The sequence below is a fragment of the Vombatus ursinus genome, unplaced genomic scaffold (assembly GCF_900497805.2).
Source record: "Vombatus ursinus unplaced genomic scaffold, bare-nosed wombat genome assembly UNPS02009994.1, whole genome shotgun sequence".
Lineage (NCBI taxonomy): Eukaryota > Metazoa > Chordata > Mammalia > Diprotodontia > Vombatidae > Vombatus > Vombatus ursinus.
Window position 1 is genome coordinate 314,190 of NW_020949772.1, and position 18,017 is coordinate 332,206.

General features: G+C 39.7%; 1 protein-coding gene across 1 annotated transcript in view; it reads left to right on the forward strand.

Moving 5' to 3' along the window:
- The window catches only part of TMEM132D (transmembrane protein 132D), an 881,229-nt gene that overhangs the window by 135,416 nt on the left and 727,796 nt on the right, over nt 1-18,017 (forward strand). The window lies entirely within an intron of this gene.

The following is an 18,017-nucleotide window of genomic DNA, read 5'->3' on the forward strand; positions in this document are numbered from 1 at the left end:
GGGGTTGAGTGGTGGACACCAGAGAGTATAGGTGTGGGGGGTATGATATTCCTAGAGTTGAAACCAAGCAGGGCAACTGATGGAAAATGAGGAGTTTAGCTATAAAGGAAGACTTTGGAATGAGTTTATTTCTTTACCATTTAGCCCTCCAGTTGCAGCTGAGGGTGCTAAGAAGGTGTTGAATGTCAAAACTGGATGAATCTCCATGATGATGTATTATTCCTGGCTGGAATTTCCATGGTGAGATTTCAGGTGATTAACTTATCCTAGGGGAGACAAGATGCTTCTGGAGTTGAAACCAAGTAGACCAACTTATGGAAAATGAAGTGTAGCTGGAAAGTTCTGAGCCTTATAAAAAGGAAGATTAAGTAACTTATAACTGTAACAGTTTTATTCCCTAAAGAGATTGATATTTAAACCTCAGGTTGTGGGATTGCTGACATTTTACTTTGGTTCTGCACCATCCCCTCAAAGTACATGATATTTACTGTCCAGTCGGGTCAGGACTTGGGCTCTGGCTGTCTTCTGTGAGGCAGAAACTTCCTGTCCTGCCAGTCACTTCCACCTGATGAACCTAAGACCTCCAGATCTCATATATTCACAAAGTCACCTCCAATCCTGGACATAGGGTCTTGGTATCATAGATTTAGAGCTGAGAGAGACCTTCATGATCATTTAGTCCCACCTTCTCATTCTTTTTTTTTAAATGTCCATTCTGTCATCAATTATTCCCATTCTCTGGCCAATAAGAGGATGGTATGGTCGTCCCTAAAGTGCTCTACATTGGTGAGACACAAGAAGTAGCAGGGGACTTCATCATCCCCAAAGTGATCAAATGCTCAGCCTCTGATGGCCAACAGGAATTAGGAAGGGCCAGATTTGAGTATACAATTCACACATATTCATATCTCTGGTACCTTAGCACAGTGCTCGCTACAAGTTATGCTCAATCAATATGTTAATGGATTGAAGATGGCTTGATTCTGACCAAGTAGAATGTAAGATCTCTGAAGATAGAGAGACTGTTTCGTTTTTTCCTCCAGTGCCTAGTATAGTACCTGGCACATGCTTAATAAAGGAAAAGGAAGAAAAGAAGGGTTGTAAAGGAATAAACATTTATGTAGTACCTACTATATTCCAGTCACTGTGTTAAAGTACTTTAAAAAAGATATGATTTCATTTGATCCTCACAACAACTTTTTGAGGTAGGTGCTATTACTATCCCCATTTTGCAGTTGAGGAAACTGAGGAAAATGGAGGCTAGGTGACTTGCTCAGAGTCACCTTTTTAGTAAGTGTTTAAGCTGGATTTGCACTCAGGGCTTCTTGAATCCAAGCCAAGCACTCTATCCGTTGTGTCCTCAATTGCCTTAATAATTAATAAATGCTTATTTCGTGCTCCTTGTGAATATGGATGTCTCATTTTTGTCTTTTAAATCCCAGTGCCTAATACAGTGCCTGGCATATGGTGGGTGCTTAATAAATGCTTGCTGATGGATTCATTGGAAGCCTTTATGCACTTAATAAATGCTTGTTGAATCCAATCTGATACAAATGGGTTAAATACAAACACTCTCTTAAAAACTGTTCCAGCCTACGTGATTTGAATCACCCAGCCCAGTCTAAAATTCATTACAACTCAATTATAAGGCTCATTAGATGCTGGCATTTGGCTTATCTTGCCAAGTTGTAGAGCATCTTCATCTGCCTCATAGGCAGAAGTTCTATTTAAGTAGGCAATGGTTATGGGACCAAATGGACATGAAAAGAAAACCAATGAGAGATAGTGGGGCATGTGGATCTGTGCTCAGCCTTTATTTTCAGGAACCCACCTTAATGTGGCTGTATATTCTGGTTAGGGCTGAAGCACAGTGGGAGCCTCATGGGGGGAAGGTGATAATGAAGTCAGCGTACCTCTGGCAGTTTGTTATTGGATGGGCCTGTAGCCTTTTGAGAAAGGCTTTTGATTTTGCACCAGTATTTCAGTCATTGTATTTATCTTCAACTGCACTCCTCCCTTCCTTCCCGAGTACTCCCCCTATTCTGTCTCTTATTGGTCTCAGTTTCCATCACGGAAAATGCCAGCAATAGCAGAAATGTGACAGCCTCTCACATCCGTAGCAACACATGCCAACCAACAGGGGTAATTTGTACTTTTTGCAAACATCCTGTGAGACTATCTGCCTAGATATTATTCCCTCCTCCATCAGAGACCTGATTCCCTGGCCAATCAAAAAGAGGGTTGTAGGTACCACTGATTTTTTTTTTTAATTTACCTCCTTGTATGCTAACAGTTTAGCTGTAGCTGTTTGGTTAGGTTGGGCCAGAGGATTTCAGTGAATGGTGACAAATAGGGCTTTGAGCCTACTCCGGGTGCACATATTTTGCCTTGTTTGTTGAGGAGGTAGGTCAAGTTAGACCTCTGGGAGCAAGGGACTGGAGAAGATAAAATGCTGGGTTTGGAGTCAGGAAGAGCTGGATTCAGATCCTTCCTCAGGCACTTACTACCTGGGCAAGTCACTTGATCTGCCTTGGTCTCAGTTTCCTCATTTTTTAAAATGAGAAAAATAGTCTTGTAGCAATTAATGGAATTATTGCGAGGATCAAATGAGATAATGAATGAAAAGCATTTTGTAAATTTCAAAGTATTATACAAATATTCATTATCATAATAGTTATGACAGGCAGTGTGTCTTGAATAGTGCAGAGAAGATTCACTTTTGAAGCATGTCGGTCGTGAGAACCTGGGAAAGTCACTTAAACTCTCATGCTCCAGGTGATTCTCTAAGACTGCTAATTGTTCAGAAGATGCTAATGTGTATTGGCAAGAAGTCTTTGTGCTCTTCAAAATCATAGGTTTGGTAAAAAAATTATTATTATTAAAAAAAGGTATGCTTCAGAGAACTTCCAGTGTTGCAACATTTCTTTTAAAGCTTTTTTTTATTGATGTCTTTTGTTTTTACTTCACCTTCATTTCCAAATATAGCCTTCCCCTTTCCATACCCCGAGTCATACCTTGTTATAAAGAATAAAAAAAGTAAGAGGAAAAACAAGCAATTCAGCAAAATCAACGAATATATCAATTTTCACACCCAGAGTCATCTACCTGTTCAAAGATGGGAGAGAGGTGAATTTTCCTTTCTCTTCTTCCTAGTCAAGCTTGGTCATTTTAAATAGACAACATTCAGTTTCTTTCTCTCCTTTTCCTCTTCCCTCCCACCTGCCTCTCCCTTCCCCTTTTGCCTGCCTCTCTCTCTCTTCTCTCTTCTCTTCTCTTCTCTTCTCTTCTCTTCTCTTCTCTTCTCTTCTCTTCTCTTCTCTTCTCTTCTCTTCGCTTCGCTTCGCTTCGCTTCTCTTCTCTTCGCTTCGCTTCTCTTCTCTTCGCTTCGCTTCTCTTCTCTTCGCTTCTCTTCTCTTCTTCTCTTCTCTTTTCCCCATGCCTCTCCCTTCCTCCCTTTCCCTCCTTTCCCCCCCGACTCTCCCTTCCTTCCTCCCTCCCTCTTTTAGTCTCTCTGTCTCTCCCTTCTTTTATCCCTCTCTTATTCCCCTCTGCCCTTTCTTTTTTCCTATGATCCTTTCCATTTTGGCAATCATTTGCAGTATCTTTCTGTCTAGCCATTGTCTGCCTCTTGGTTATTTCTGTACCTCTGGAGAACCAAAGTCACATTGTGACTCTCTTCAAGAACCCTAGGAGCACAGATTTGGAGCTCAGAGGGCCCCTAGAAGTTATCTAGTCTAAGGTTCTTATTTTATTGATACAGCCATACTGATACAGTCAGTCAGCATTTATTAAACATCTTCAATGTTCCAGGTACTGTGATAATTACTGTTGAGGAAACTGAGACCCAGAGAGGTCAAGACTTTCCCAGAGTCACACAACTAGCAAATGTCTGAGGAAGGATTTAAACCCAGCCCTTCTGAGTCCCAAACTTCCTCTACCTGGCCACGCTCCCTTCAGAAGTCTAATTAGATCCACTCCAGCCACACACAGGGTAATATATGCAACCCCCTAGTAAACGAAAGACTGTAACTTTCACCATTCTTTTATGCCTTGCAGCCCAACCAGACCAGAGCTGTAAGCTGCTGCTGAGATGGTAACACGCAAAGAGAAGCCTGGGTTATGAGAAGATAAGTAGTGAATGACAAAGCAGCAATCCATACCCAGGTCCCCTGATGCCAGATCTAGAATTTTTTTTGCCTCACTCTACTACTTCCAGTGGTTCCCTATTGCCTTCAAGACAAAATTCCTGTCCCAAACTCCTGCAGTAGTCATTTAAAGCCACTACGATCTGACTTCAGGCTATTTTTCCAGATATGTTTCAATTTATTCCGTGTGCACTATGTTCAAGCCAGATTAGCTTACTTGTCTTTCTTTGAACTTGTCATTCAATCTTCCACCTCTATGTTTTTGCATAGGCTGTCCTCCCTGGAATGCACTACTTCCTCTCCTCTGTCTCTTAGAATCTTTAGCTTCTTTTGAAGTTCAGCCCAAGTGTTACCAGCTTGGATAAGCCTTCAACAACAATAACAATAACAATTTATATAGTGCCTTCTATGTGCCAGGCACTGTGCAAAATACAGACAATATTTCCAAATATTGTCTCATTTTAACTTTACAACAACCATGTATGGGAGGAACTATAATTATTTCCATTTTACAATTGAGGAAACTGAGGCAAACAGAGGGTAAGTGACTTGCCAAAATCCACACAGCTAGTAGGTGTCCAAACAGAGCTTGAACATGACTCTTCCTGACTGCAGGCCCACGGCTCTATCCACCATGCCACCTAGCAGCTGGTTGTTATTGTCCACACTCACTTGTATTCCCAACATTTAGCACTGTTCCTGGCATATAATAGGCATTTAATAAATGCTTGTGACTAAATGAAATTCTCTTTTACTTCTTTGTTGGTAACCTTGCACCTTTCACAGCAGAATGTAAATTCAATAAGGATTGTCGTTATTGTTATTCAGTCATTTTTTAGTCGTGTCTAATTCTTCCTGAACCTGTTTAAGGTTTTCTTGGCAAAGAAACTTGCGGTGATCTGTCATTTTCTTCTCCAGCTCATTTTACAGATGAGAAAAGTGAGGTAAACAGGTAAGTGACTTGCCCAGGGTCACACTGCTAGATGGTGTCTGAGGCCAGATTTAAACTCTGGAAGATAATCTTTCTGACTCCAGGCCCATCATTCTATGTACTTCACCACCTCCTCAGTGAGAATAGGTACTATATAAAACTTTTTGTTTTTGCATCCCTAGCACCTAACACAGTGTCTTGCCTGTGGGATGTACACTGTTTATAATATTATTATGTTGTGGTATATTATATATTATAATATAAATAATATTTCACATTTATATAGCAATTTAAGGGGTTTTGCTTTGCAAACCTTTGGACATAATTCATTTGATCCTCACAGTAACATTGTGATAGATTTATTATTATTAAATACATTTACAGATGCAAAAACTGTGACTCATTAAGACTAAATCAGTGCTTCTTAAACTGTGGGTCACTGCAACCCCATGGCAATAGTAAAAAGGTGCAACAACCAAAAATTAATTAAAAATCAGATGTGTAATGAATCCAAGGTATTTCTGGAAGCGCCTGCCTGCATTGTATCACGCAATTTCACTGCAACAGTGGTTCTGAACAGAAAACATGTGCACTTTGCACTGTGTAAACCATCATGCCTCTCAATGCCAACAAGCACTGCTAAAACATGAAAAAGGGTTGCTAGTGGAAAAAAGTTTAAGAAGTCCCGGAGTAAATGACTCGCCCAGGGTTACATAGCTGAGAGGTGTCAGGTTTTGAACCCAGCCCTTCCTGATTCAAAGTACAATACTGTTTCCATTATGCTAATCTAATCACTTATTTAAAACATTTTCTTTTTGTTATGAATGTAACAAACATCAATAAACATAAACGTTTCCACATATGAAGGACAAAAGGAATACTCAGGGTATGTGAAATAATGAGCTTTGGTCATGTGCAGTCAATTTGTAAGTCTACATTAAATTAAATGGATTAGTAAAAAGTTAGGCCATTTGTAAACCCTTCTGACCTTTTCCCCTTCTACTTTGTCAAATCAACAAGCATTTATTAAGCACCTACTGTGTGCCAGTCAGATACTGTAAGGCAAAAACAATCCTTCAAAAAATATTTATTGACACTCTTTCCTTTTTTTATCTTGAAACTCTACCAATACCTACTTTCCCTGATCCTTGAACCAATAGAAGCCCTCTCCTGTGACAAATGAGTATAGTTAAGCAAAATGAACCAGCACATTGTCTCTGTTTAAAAATGCATGCCTCTTTCTGTGACTCTGGTTCATCGTGGCTCCATCAAGTGGTGGGCGATGGGCTTTGTCATCAAGCTTCTAATTGGTCACTGCCTTGAGCAGAGTTCAGAAGTCTTCCAAAGCTGTTTTTCTTTACATTATTGGGAGCTATACTCTAAGTTACTCTCCTCGTTTGGCTCATTTTGCTCCATATCTATTCATGTCAGTCTCTGATTTCTCTGAATCCATGATATTTGTCATTTTTTAATAGCAAAATAATTTCCTGTATTCACATGCCAGGTTGTTGAGCCATTCCCTAACTATTGGGCATGCTCTAAATGCTCAGTGAATTGAATCATAGTTTTGCCTTGTAGACAAGTGGGCACACAGAAATTGCCACTGCCTACAAAAAGTGGATCATGTGTCTTCCCAGCACAGTCTCTACACCCACCCTCCCTCTTTCCTGGGGTGTTTTGGCCCCCATGAGATGAAAAGAACTCTGTTTTCCCTTAGCCCCTTCTGCTGCAGTTGTAGCAATGAATCTTTTGCCCTCTGTCAAGGCCTGTGTCCTTGCCATTCCTCAGAGACACTAAACAAGATAAATGATGGGCTCAGGAAGGATGAGAAGACTGACTTCTGTGGTAACATATCAAGATCACTTTATAGAGCCTCTTCTAAGCAGATCCCTGATTTGGTTTTTGAAGTTGGGAGTCAGGGAGTTACTCACACACATTAAATGTAGCCTTGGATGGCCTCCATGTCAGGACATTTGTTTGGGCTGATTACTGCAGAGAGAGGGAGACAGGGAAGGAAGGGGAGAAATAATGTAGATTCTCTTCCTAGATAAAAGGAAGAATTCAGAGCTTTCCAAAATGGAAATGGGCTGTAGACCCCTTTGCTTTGTTCACACATGGGCATTTCATCAGAGCATCCTTTTCCTTGGTGCCATGGAAGTATCTCTCATGTTAACATCCAAAATCTTGTGCTGGGATTACATGATTATCATTCCCACTTTGTACAGGGGCTTTAAACTTGATGCAGAATTTGCATGGATGAAGCTTAACTTAAATACATATATTGAGGAGTGTATGTATATACAGGTGTATGTATATATTATTTTCAGTTGGTTGATACAATACTTATTTAAAATGGCTAAAGGTAGTCGATCTATTTGGGATCTGAATAACAATTTTAAGATCCATGTACTTTTTGTTGTTTAGTTGTGTCCAGACCCCATTTGGGGTTTTCTTGGGAAAGATCCTGGAGTGGTTTGCCATTTTCTTCTTCACCTCATTTTACAGATGAGGAAACTGAGGTAAATAGGGTTATGTGACTTGCTCAGGGTCACATGGATATAAAGTATCTAAGGCCAGATTTGAACTCAGGATGATGAGTCTTCCTGATTCTAGGCCTGGTACTCTTTCCACTGTGTCACCTACCTGTCCCAGTGCATGCATACAAGGACAAAATCCCCAGCCTACACCCACCCTTAACCCGGAATAATAATAGCAATAACAATGATAGGGATAATAGTAATTATTGTGTTATTAGACTGAATCAATGGTTTCATTGGAAGAGGAAGCTCTTGATGAAGAATTTCACCAACCAATGCAGATTGTCACCTTCTCAGTGTCTTATATTTAGAGTATTGCTTGAGGCATTGAGAGGCTAAATATTTTTCCCAGGTTTATACAACCAGCATGTATCAGAGGTGGCACATGAACCCAGGTTGTCCTAAGATAATATCTCTCCACCCATTATGGCATGTTGCCTCTCAATATAGCTTAACTTTTATGTAGCATTTTATGGCTAGAGAGAGGAAGCATGTTGTTGTAAATAAAGGACCAATTCTGAAGTCTGAAAGCCTTGGGTCCAAGTCAAACTTCTGACACATATGGACTGAGTGAGTAAGTGACTGGGCAAATCACTTAACATCTCAATTCTGTAGGCAAAAACATCTCTAAGACTATAAGGATGTCAATTAACATTAGTTGAAGGAATTTCCTCATCTGGGTATTCTTTATACCAGTGAAACCACAGGTGTAGGCCCTGGAGTCAATCCCTTAAAGGTTGGCAAAGCACTTTGTACAGATCACTCCATTTGATCCTTATAGCTGTGAGGTAGGTTCTATCATTATTTCTGTTTTACAAATGAGGAAACTAAGACTTAGGTCACACAATTAGTAAATATCTAAGGTGGGATTGGAACCCAGTACTGTACATATTAGAGGCAGCTAGGGACTCAGGTGGGCCTGGAATCAGGAAGACTCATCATCCTGATATCATCATCATCAAATATGGTCTTAGACACTTACTAGCTGTGTGACCCTGGGCAAGTCACTTAACTTCTGTTTGTCTTAGAGGCAACTAGGTTGCTTGGTGGATAAGAGCACTAACCCTGGAGTCAGGAAGACCTGAGTTCAAATCTGGCTTCAGATATTTACTAGCTATGTGACCCTGGGCAAGTCATTTAACCTCTGTTTGCTGTGATCCACTGGAGAAAGAAATGACAAACCACTCCAGTTTCTTTGCCAAGAAAATCCCATGGATAGTATCAGTGTGCTATGGTCTTACAGGGTCATGAAAAGTCAGATGTGACTGAACAACTGAACATAACCCCTACTCATTATACCTCACTGCCTCTGTAGTAATTTAGAGAAGCATCAATCAATCACAAGGTGTTTAAATTCCTTCTATGGACCAGACACTGTCCAAGGTGCTGGGAACACAAGTACAAAGAATGAAACCATCTCTACTCAAATTGATCTGTACATATGAACCTTGATGTAGAGGATACTGAAGGCTTTCTGTTTTGATTTTGAAATCTTTATGGTGGATTTATGGTAGATTCACCCTCATCTGAACCCTGAGAGAACCCATAAAGACTCTATAGAGATTCATTTTGTTTGCAACTTCAGTTCACTGATGGGAGGGGCCTCCAGGAAAAGAGTGGTATTGCTTTGGGGAGAATGTTGCAAAAAAAAAACAAAAACAAAAACAACAACATAAAATTTGGGCAAATCAAAGCTAATTGACCAAAATTTCAGGGAAAGACTCATTAGCATGGCAAAGGGCTCTGGATCTGGCATTAGAGGCCCCATGTTGGAATCCCACTTCTGCCACTTACTACTTATGTGATCTTGGGCAACCCACTAAACTTCTCTGAGACTTGTTTTCTTCATTTGTAAAAAGGGGATGGGGGTTGCACTAGGTAACCTAAGGTCCTTTTTGACACTAAATCTTTTATTACTCTTTCAATAGCTGCATTAAAACATAGGTTCCCTTTCTCTAAACAAGTAAAAAAAGTACACAAGAAAGGGGAATAATTGCATAGTAGACTTCAAGTCAGGTGGAGACCATGCTAGGAGTCAGAGAACTTGGGTTCAAATCCTGCCTTGGATGCTTACCATCTGTATGTCTTTTGACAAGCTATTTAACTTCCCTGGGACCCAGTTTCTTTCTTTCTTTCTTTCTTTTTTTTTTTTTGGCTAGACAGTGGGGTTAAGTGACTTGCCCAGGGTCACACAGCTAGTAAGTATTATGTGTCTGAGGCCAGATTTGAACTCAGGTCCTCCTGAATCCAGGGCCAGAGCTCTATCCACTGTACCACCTAGCTGCCATCAACCCAGTTTCTTAATCTGTAAAATTCAAGGGTTGGACCGGGGAGCCTCTGAAATCTCTTCTAATTCTAGATCTATGATTGCATAGTTTGTAACAATCTATTTATGCTCTTTGGGCCTCAGTTTCCTCATCTGTGAAATGAAGAGGTTGGATTAGATGGACTCTAAGGTCCCTTGGGAGCCATGATCCCATGACCTTAAAAACTCATTGGCCTTTCCATTTGCTTTTCTGATGTACCTTCAGGACCTTTGCCCTTACCATCTGCCCTGTACCACCAACCTCTTGTATGAATCGTGTCCTTCAGAGTCTTCTTTTTCTCTTTATATCTCTGGGACTTATCACAGTGTCTGGCACATAGTAAGCACTTAAAATAGTTTTTGATTCAATTGTTCATTCACTCATTTATTCACACATTCATTCATTTTATTCTTCTTATGATTTAGCAAAAGGTTGCAAGGGAGCTAAATTCCTGGTATGACCTGAAAGGCAACAACAGAAGCACTAAAAAGAAGGGAAGAAAAGCTCAAATTAGAGTAAAAATATTTGCAAAAAGAAAATGTGAAGGTGAAGAAAATTACCAATACAAGAGATACAACCAAGCATCTGAAAAGTTGAAATATTATAGGCAAAGCAGATGGAAGCAGGAAAAAATTCAAGAATAGCTTCACTGACTTTTTTGAAAACTAGAATAGAACTTGGTAGTTCTAGAGCTAGAAGGAAATTTAGTATGTGGTCCATCACCCTCATTTTACAGATGAAGAAGTTGTACCTCTGGGATGAGAAGGGGCTTGGCCAAGATTGCACAGGTTGAGATTGCACAAAGCTGAGATTTGAATCCAGGCCCTCTGACTGCAAATCCAGCCCTCTCTCCGTTATACCATGTTCTCTTCCCATAGGTCAATAACATGATTGAATCTTTACAGAATCCTTTTCTGGTATTTTTTTTTTGCCTTTTTTCTTTTTGGTGAGGCAATGAGGTTTAAGTGACTTGCCTAGGGTCACACAGCTAATAAGTGCCAAGTGTCTAAGGCTGGATTTGAACTCTGGTCATCCTGACTCCAAAGCCAGAGCTCTATCCACTGTACTACCTAGCTGCCCCATCCTTACAGAATCCTAAGAGCACCTACTCTTCCATGGTGTATTAAGAGCTCCTTGGCAAGGAGAAAGTCTTTCATTTATAGTTATCTTATCCCTTGTTCCTTATTTTCCTTTTGTATGGGAGAGGCTTAATTTTTCATCCATTTTCCTTTCTTCCTTCCCTGGCTCTGATATATTTTGCATACCACAGGGAGCGGGGAGAGTTGACTTCTGTGTATGTTCCCTTGCTAGAGAGGATTTGGAGTATCTTGTGCTCAAATATATAGTGCTTCCAATTTGTGTCAAGGCTCAAAAAAAAAAGGAGAGGTAATTACTTTTTCTTTCATTGCAGAGAGAGTACTGTGGCTCCTACCACAGACCCACCATCCCTCCACTGCCCCCACCAGTCCTAGGAATGCTTGCAGGGTTGTGAACTGGGGACTCCACTATTACCCTCTCTTTTTTTGTAGCTGGTACTCCCATTTTGCAAAAGATTGGAGAGGTTTAATGACTTAGAAATAAGGATGGGAACTTTAAGAAGCCCCTTATTTATGGAGCTTGAGCCATACTGCTTTTTCATGTAAATTGTGTACAGCCCTTCCTGGGAGATGAGCTCTTGGATTGCAAATTAAAATCTCCATAAAATATGTGCTCGTGTAAATTTCCAGCTGGGGAAGAAAGGGAAAAAAACCCAACATGTGGTGAGTTCAATAGGAGATGCATTTCAGCTTTTCCCCAACGTATTTACATGTGTAGCCTTCCACACAATATGGGGCTGTTCCAGCTACCTGATGCATGGAGCAGTTACCCAGCAGAACAATAACCCTCATTCCATCTCCCCAAACAGAGATAAACCGGTTGATCTACACAGTGAATGGCTAAAGGAAGTAAAGAAAGACTGTCATGGTTTGTGAATAAGGCTGAGCTATATATCATGAAAAGTTATTTGTGGCAGAGAGCTCCCCCTCCCCAAGTTCATAGCTCTACTGGTCCAACCTCATTCATTCATTTTATCTGGTTCCCCTGTTCACATGAATGCAGAATGCTAATGCCCTTCAATGAGATGATGGCCTACAACTTTGGACGGGGTGAAGTGGTCTCGTGTCCTCTGGATATAGAAGTCTGCAGGCAAGGGGGTCTTTATGAGGCTTTGGAACAGTGCCCTGTACTCTGAGGGACACTCAGGAGAGAAGATCCAGTGGCAATGAATTTTAATGTCTTTGGAGAGGCCCAAATTGCCTCTTTGTTTTAAAGGTATGCAATTCTCATATTCAATGAAGCAAGAAATCTAGAATTTTTTTCAACCTCTGCATCTTAATCATGCTAAGAATGGTGGCTTGTAGGTTCAGTGGATAGAGGTAATTAGTATTTGAGCTGTTTTTAGTTCTTTTGTCTCTATAGAATTAGTGGCTAACTGCTGCTGAATTAGGACAAAATTATCTGTTAAAATTGGATCTGGCACTGTGTATCAATCCAAGTCAATTCAATTCAACAAATATTTATTAAGTACCTTCTTTATGCAAAGGCATTGGGGATATAGAGGTAAAAACGGACTAGGCCCTACCCTCAAGAAGCTTGCATGTACTAGGAAGTGGGATGAAGAGATATAAACACACAGATAACTATATACAGCCAGGTCCTGATTAGTGTGAATAATGAAACCCTTGAGGTGGTTATGGGTATTTGAATCATTTAAGTGGCACAGCTAGGTGGCACAGTGTACAAAGTGCCATACCTGGAATCAGGAAGATCTGAGTTTAAATGCAGCCTCAGACATTTAATAGCTGTATGACCCTGGGCAAGTCACTTAACCCTGTTTGCCTCAGTTTCCTCACCCATAAAGTGAGTTAGAGAAGGAAATGGAGAAGTATCTCTATCAAGAAAAGCCCCAGTGGGGTTACAAAGAGTCAAATATGACTGAAACTAAAGAACAACAACAACATACCACACATATGTAAAATATAGTAATTGGTTCCAGCTCAATGGAAATATGCAGTGCAAATTCACATAAGGTGACTCTTTCCTGGGATTCAGTATTCACACTAATCGGGACTTAGCTGTGCATGAATAGTATCAAAAGTTGCTTAGATATCAAAGTTGGAGTCTCATTATTATTTAATAAGCATTTTTCTAGCCATTTGAAGGACCTACTAATGATGCAAGAATGAAGATATGTGATCCTTGTAGAAAACAGGTCAATCTTGGGGTTTCTAGTGGGTTTAGTAGTGTGATATAGCAGCCCAAAGAGCTAACATAAGCTTTAGCTATACCAAGAGAAAGGCAGAGCTTCAAGGAATAGGGAGGTGAGAGTCCCACTACAGTTTGTCCTCCTCGGAACTCATCTGCAGAACTGTGTTCAGTTATTTGCCCACAGTTAAAGAAGGAGATTGACAATCTAAAGAACATTCAGAAAAGGACAGACAACCAATGAGCCCACACATTGGCTGAGTCCAACAGCATAGGACGATTTCCTCACCATAGAATGGGGAAGGTCCCTAAGCTCATGTCATGAGAAGATGGATTGATGGGACTTAGGGTGCTTAGCCTTGAGAAGAGATGACTCAGGCTGACATGAGATATATTTTCAAGTATTTGAAGGGCACTCATGTAGAAAAGAGATTAGATGGTGGAGGCAAGAGCAAAGGCAGAAATTAGAGAGCCAAATTCAGGCTTGATGTCAGGAAAATTTTTCCTAAAAGAGCTGTCCTCAAGTGAACCAGAAGGGACCATTAGGTGGCACCATAGTGGATAGAGTGCTGGGCTTGGAGTCAGGAAGACTCACTTTCCTGAGTTCAAATCTGGTGTCAGATACTTACTGACTGTGTGACCCTGGGCAAGTCAATTAACCCAGTTTGCCTCAGTTTCCTCATCTTTAAAATGGGCTGGAGAAAGAAATGGCAAACTACTTCAGTATCTTTGCCATGAAAACCTGAAATGCGGTCATGAAGAGTCAGGCATGGCTGAAATGACTGAACGATGACAAAGTGCTTTAAAGTTTAACTGGGCTGCGTTGAAGGGGAGCAAAGGGAGCAGGTTTCTTCTGGGAGGCCCTCAAGCAGAGGCTGGATCAAAAGATATATTATACCTTATACTGTTCATAAGGTATATTATAGTGTAGATTCCTTTTGTGTACAGTTTGGACTAAATGACCCTTGAGACCCTTTTGAGGTCTTAGATTTTGTTACTAAAAAAAGAAAAATCCATGTGTGTCTATCCCCTATAACAACCATGTATAACTTGAGGTGTGGGGCAGGGGAGAAGGGGGAAGGATTCTCACCAAGGCATATTCCTCCTCTGGCTCTGTTTTGGTACTTAATAATGGTAACAGTTCACATTTACTTAATGCTTTGCTTTACAAAGTGATTTTCTCCCAACAGCTCAGCAAAGTGGGCAGTACAGATCTTTTCATTCATTCTTTGCTCCAGATCTGTGATTTCATCAGGGCAAGTCCCTTCACTGAAGCAGGGAAGCAACTCATTTATAATTTGTAGTTTTAGTGAGTTGCCAGGGACACTGAGAAATTAAATGACTTACCCAGGGTCACTTAGCTAGTATGTGGTATGTGTCAGAAGCAGGATTGAACTCAACTTGATAAAGTAATTATAATAACTCAAAAAGCCTTCCCAGAATCTTAGGGAGGTAGCTAGGTGAGGCAGTGATTAGGGTGTCAGACCTGAAATCAGAAAGGCTTCAGTTCAGATCCTGACTGACATTTACTAGCTGTGTGACCCTGGGCAAATTACCTCCATCTGCCTCTATTTCATCATTTGTAAAATGGGGACAATAATAGCACCTACTTCCCAGGGTTGTTACGAGGAAGAAATGGAGTAACCTACATAAAGCCCTTTGCAAGTCTTAAAACTCTCATTTTCTCTCTCTCTCTCTCTCTCTCTCTCTCTCTCTCTCTCTCCCTCTCTCTCTCCCTCTCTCTCTCCCTCTCTCTCCACACACACAAGCACATGTATATATCACTAATACGAAAATACCACTAATGATAATAGTTTATATATACATATATAACATATAATAGCTTATATGTGCATACGTGTACATATGCTATTATTATCATTAGTAGTATTTTATTATTAGTAGTATTATACCCTTCACATAGAAAATTTTTTTTTGGGGGGGAGGGAGGCATAGGCCATACATAGTTGCACAAGAGAGAGGCTATTGATAGGTTGTAATCTTCATTATTTAATCAAGTATTCATATGGATAAAATCACAGATCTCTCAAAGTATCTTAAGTCTTCATTTTTCTCTGCTGAACCAATTTTAAAAGTAATCATCAAACATAGTTACTGTATGATGTATTCTTGCTTCATTATTTTTCTTTTTTTTATGAGAGTTCAATCTGGAGGAATGAAGTCTGCCCCCCCCCCCGCAATGATCGTGACACAAAGAAAAAGGCATCATGCTATTTTGAAACATTAAAAATAAGATTAAACATTAAAATAAAAAATCTAGGTTTGGTAAAAAATATCATCATCAAACAACAATGGAGCAGGGTCTTATGTTCCCTCTCTCTTGGACAATTGTGTGACTACGACCATGTGATCTGTAATAGAAAACCATCTAGAAAAGTCCATTAATTCCTTTTCGTATTTTCATCAAAGATACCTTCCAGCATTCATGGATCATTCACATAAAAAAAAAAAAAACTTTTGCAATATGAAAAAGTAGGTATATGAATTGGTAATTGTTGATATTCTTGTGATTGCATTAAAAAATGCCCTCTGTGATTTTTTCTTCCAATTGTCTCTTTCAGAGAAAACTTGAAATGGATACATTTGCTTTTCCAAAATTATGCAATCTCCAGCACAATTTTATTGTTTCTTTAGTAAAATCTAGTTATTCCTAACTTCTTTACAAAGACAAAGTACATTAGGTACTAACAGAGATAGTATGCTGAGAATGTGTTGATTTCCCTGTAGTTATGAGAATAGATTTCCATAGAGATTCTTGCTGATCTATTCCATTTCACATATCTGTCGTCCTCCTTCCCCTTTCTTCTATGAATGTACGTGGGATGATATGGATTAATTGGATCTCATGACATGTTCTTTATAAGCTCATCTTTTCCACAACTGATTTTTTTGCTCTTCTTTGAGATAATAATGCTTACAATTTTCCTTGTGTTTCACATATGACCCTGAGCCCTCAACCAACATTTCCTTTGGCTCTCATGCATCCACACCTGGAAATAAGATCAAGTATTTTCTGACTGAGGGTCTTTTTGGTTTCTTTGTCATGGTGATTTTCCTATATCAGTCTTCTCTGAGCTATGTTGATAGAATAAATGGCTTTAATTTCATCTGTTTTCCATTGTGCAGAATTCATGGCTTGTTTAAACAGGTAAGATGAGAGCTGCTACAACCCCAGTGTCAGTTTCTTTATCCTTTCTTGTATTGGTTATCACCTTTGCTCTAAACAGTCAGCCTAATTGAACTCAGCAAATTCTGAAATTATTTCCCTTTGCATAACCAGTTATTTCCTGTCAATTAAAATGCACTCAATTTGTTGGTGTATGCATGTGGGAGAGGTGTGGGGGTTGTTGTTCAGTGCTTATCACAACTAGAATAATATAGTACCTTCTTCATAGTATTATTTTGAAGCTTGTAATATAGTTTGAATGTCAAAAAGTGTGTGTGTGTGTGTGTGTGTGTGTGTGTGTGTGTGTGTGTGTGTGAATGTGAATACGGCCTGGCATAGTGGATAGAGAACTGTCCTCAGAACTAGTAATACCTGGGTTCAAGTCACACCTCTGACACCTATGGGCTTCCTCCCTTCTCCTGTTCCCTTCCTAGCTTTCCCTCTACCTCTTTATGCTAATTAAAATGTAACTTCAAGGGAGAAGGTGAAAGACTGAATTTATGAAGATTCAATTTGAAGGAGGTATTAAAACTAGGAAATGTGTTCTTATTACAAATGAACAATTACTACAAAATAAGACCTGACCTAAGTCAACAGATCCCATGTAAGCTTAATGCTGATTTATATAAAGGGTGCCCTCCAATTGTTTGGAATGTGCTGTTCTTGCCCCCATATGCCATCCTAAAATTTTTGTCACTGCAATTTTTTTTTCTACCCATACTTTTTCACTACTTAATTTAAGTATGAAATGCAGTTGTTTGTATTGCTAGGACCGTAGTATTATTATAGAATTTCAAGGGATCTTGAGATGAAGCATAGCATAGTGTATAGAGGGCTGAGGTTAGAGTCATGAACATCTGTATTCAAATTCAGACACTGACTAGCTGTGTGATCTTGATCAAATCACAGCCTCTCTGAGACACAATTTTCCATATTTCCCATACCTACCTTCTAGGGTTGGTGTGATTTTTTTTTTTTTGGTTTTAAACCAGATCTGTGATTTCACTGGTACTTCTAATTCTCTCTACCAATGAAGATCCACAGTTGCTCTGAAATTTGAAGTCCTAGACTTTTCTGTGATATTAAGAGGTGATATGACTTCCCTATTTCCATAGCTTGTATGCAATGTGGAGTAGGACTTTAACCCATATTTCTTACTCAGGGTATGGCCCTCTATCCGTGATGCCAGAATACTAATTCAGCAGTATAAGAAAACTAATGAAATATTAGGTTTTTGCAATGTTCAGATATAAGGAGGTGATGGAATATAAATTCCTTGAAGAAATGGCTCACTTTTGTCTTTGTATCTTAGGCCCTGGGCATAATGTGTGACATATAGTAAGTGCTTAATAAATGCTTGGGATTTATTGATGAATGAAGCTATCCCAGAGGTAATGACAGCTTGAATTCTTGGTTGGATGTTTAAACAAGCTTAGCACAAAGATTGCATTTTCATTTGGTTAATTTCAGAGTTGGTGTGCCCTTTTTTACTTCTTGGAAGGTTCCAATTCTATGAACCAGAAAGCAATTGAAGTGGATGGAAGTTCTACACTCCAGTGTTTCAAACAGTGGGCCTCTCATCAATTTCAATCATAGGATTGGAGCTAGTAGAGAGAGCAAAGTCAATGTATGACATAGTGTCCCTGAATTAAAGACTCAGAATTT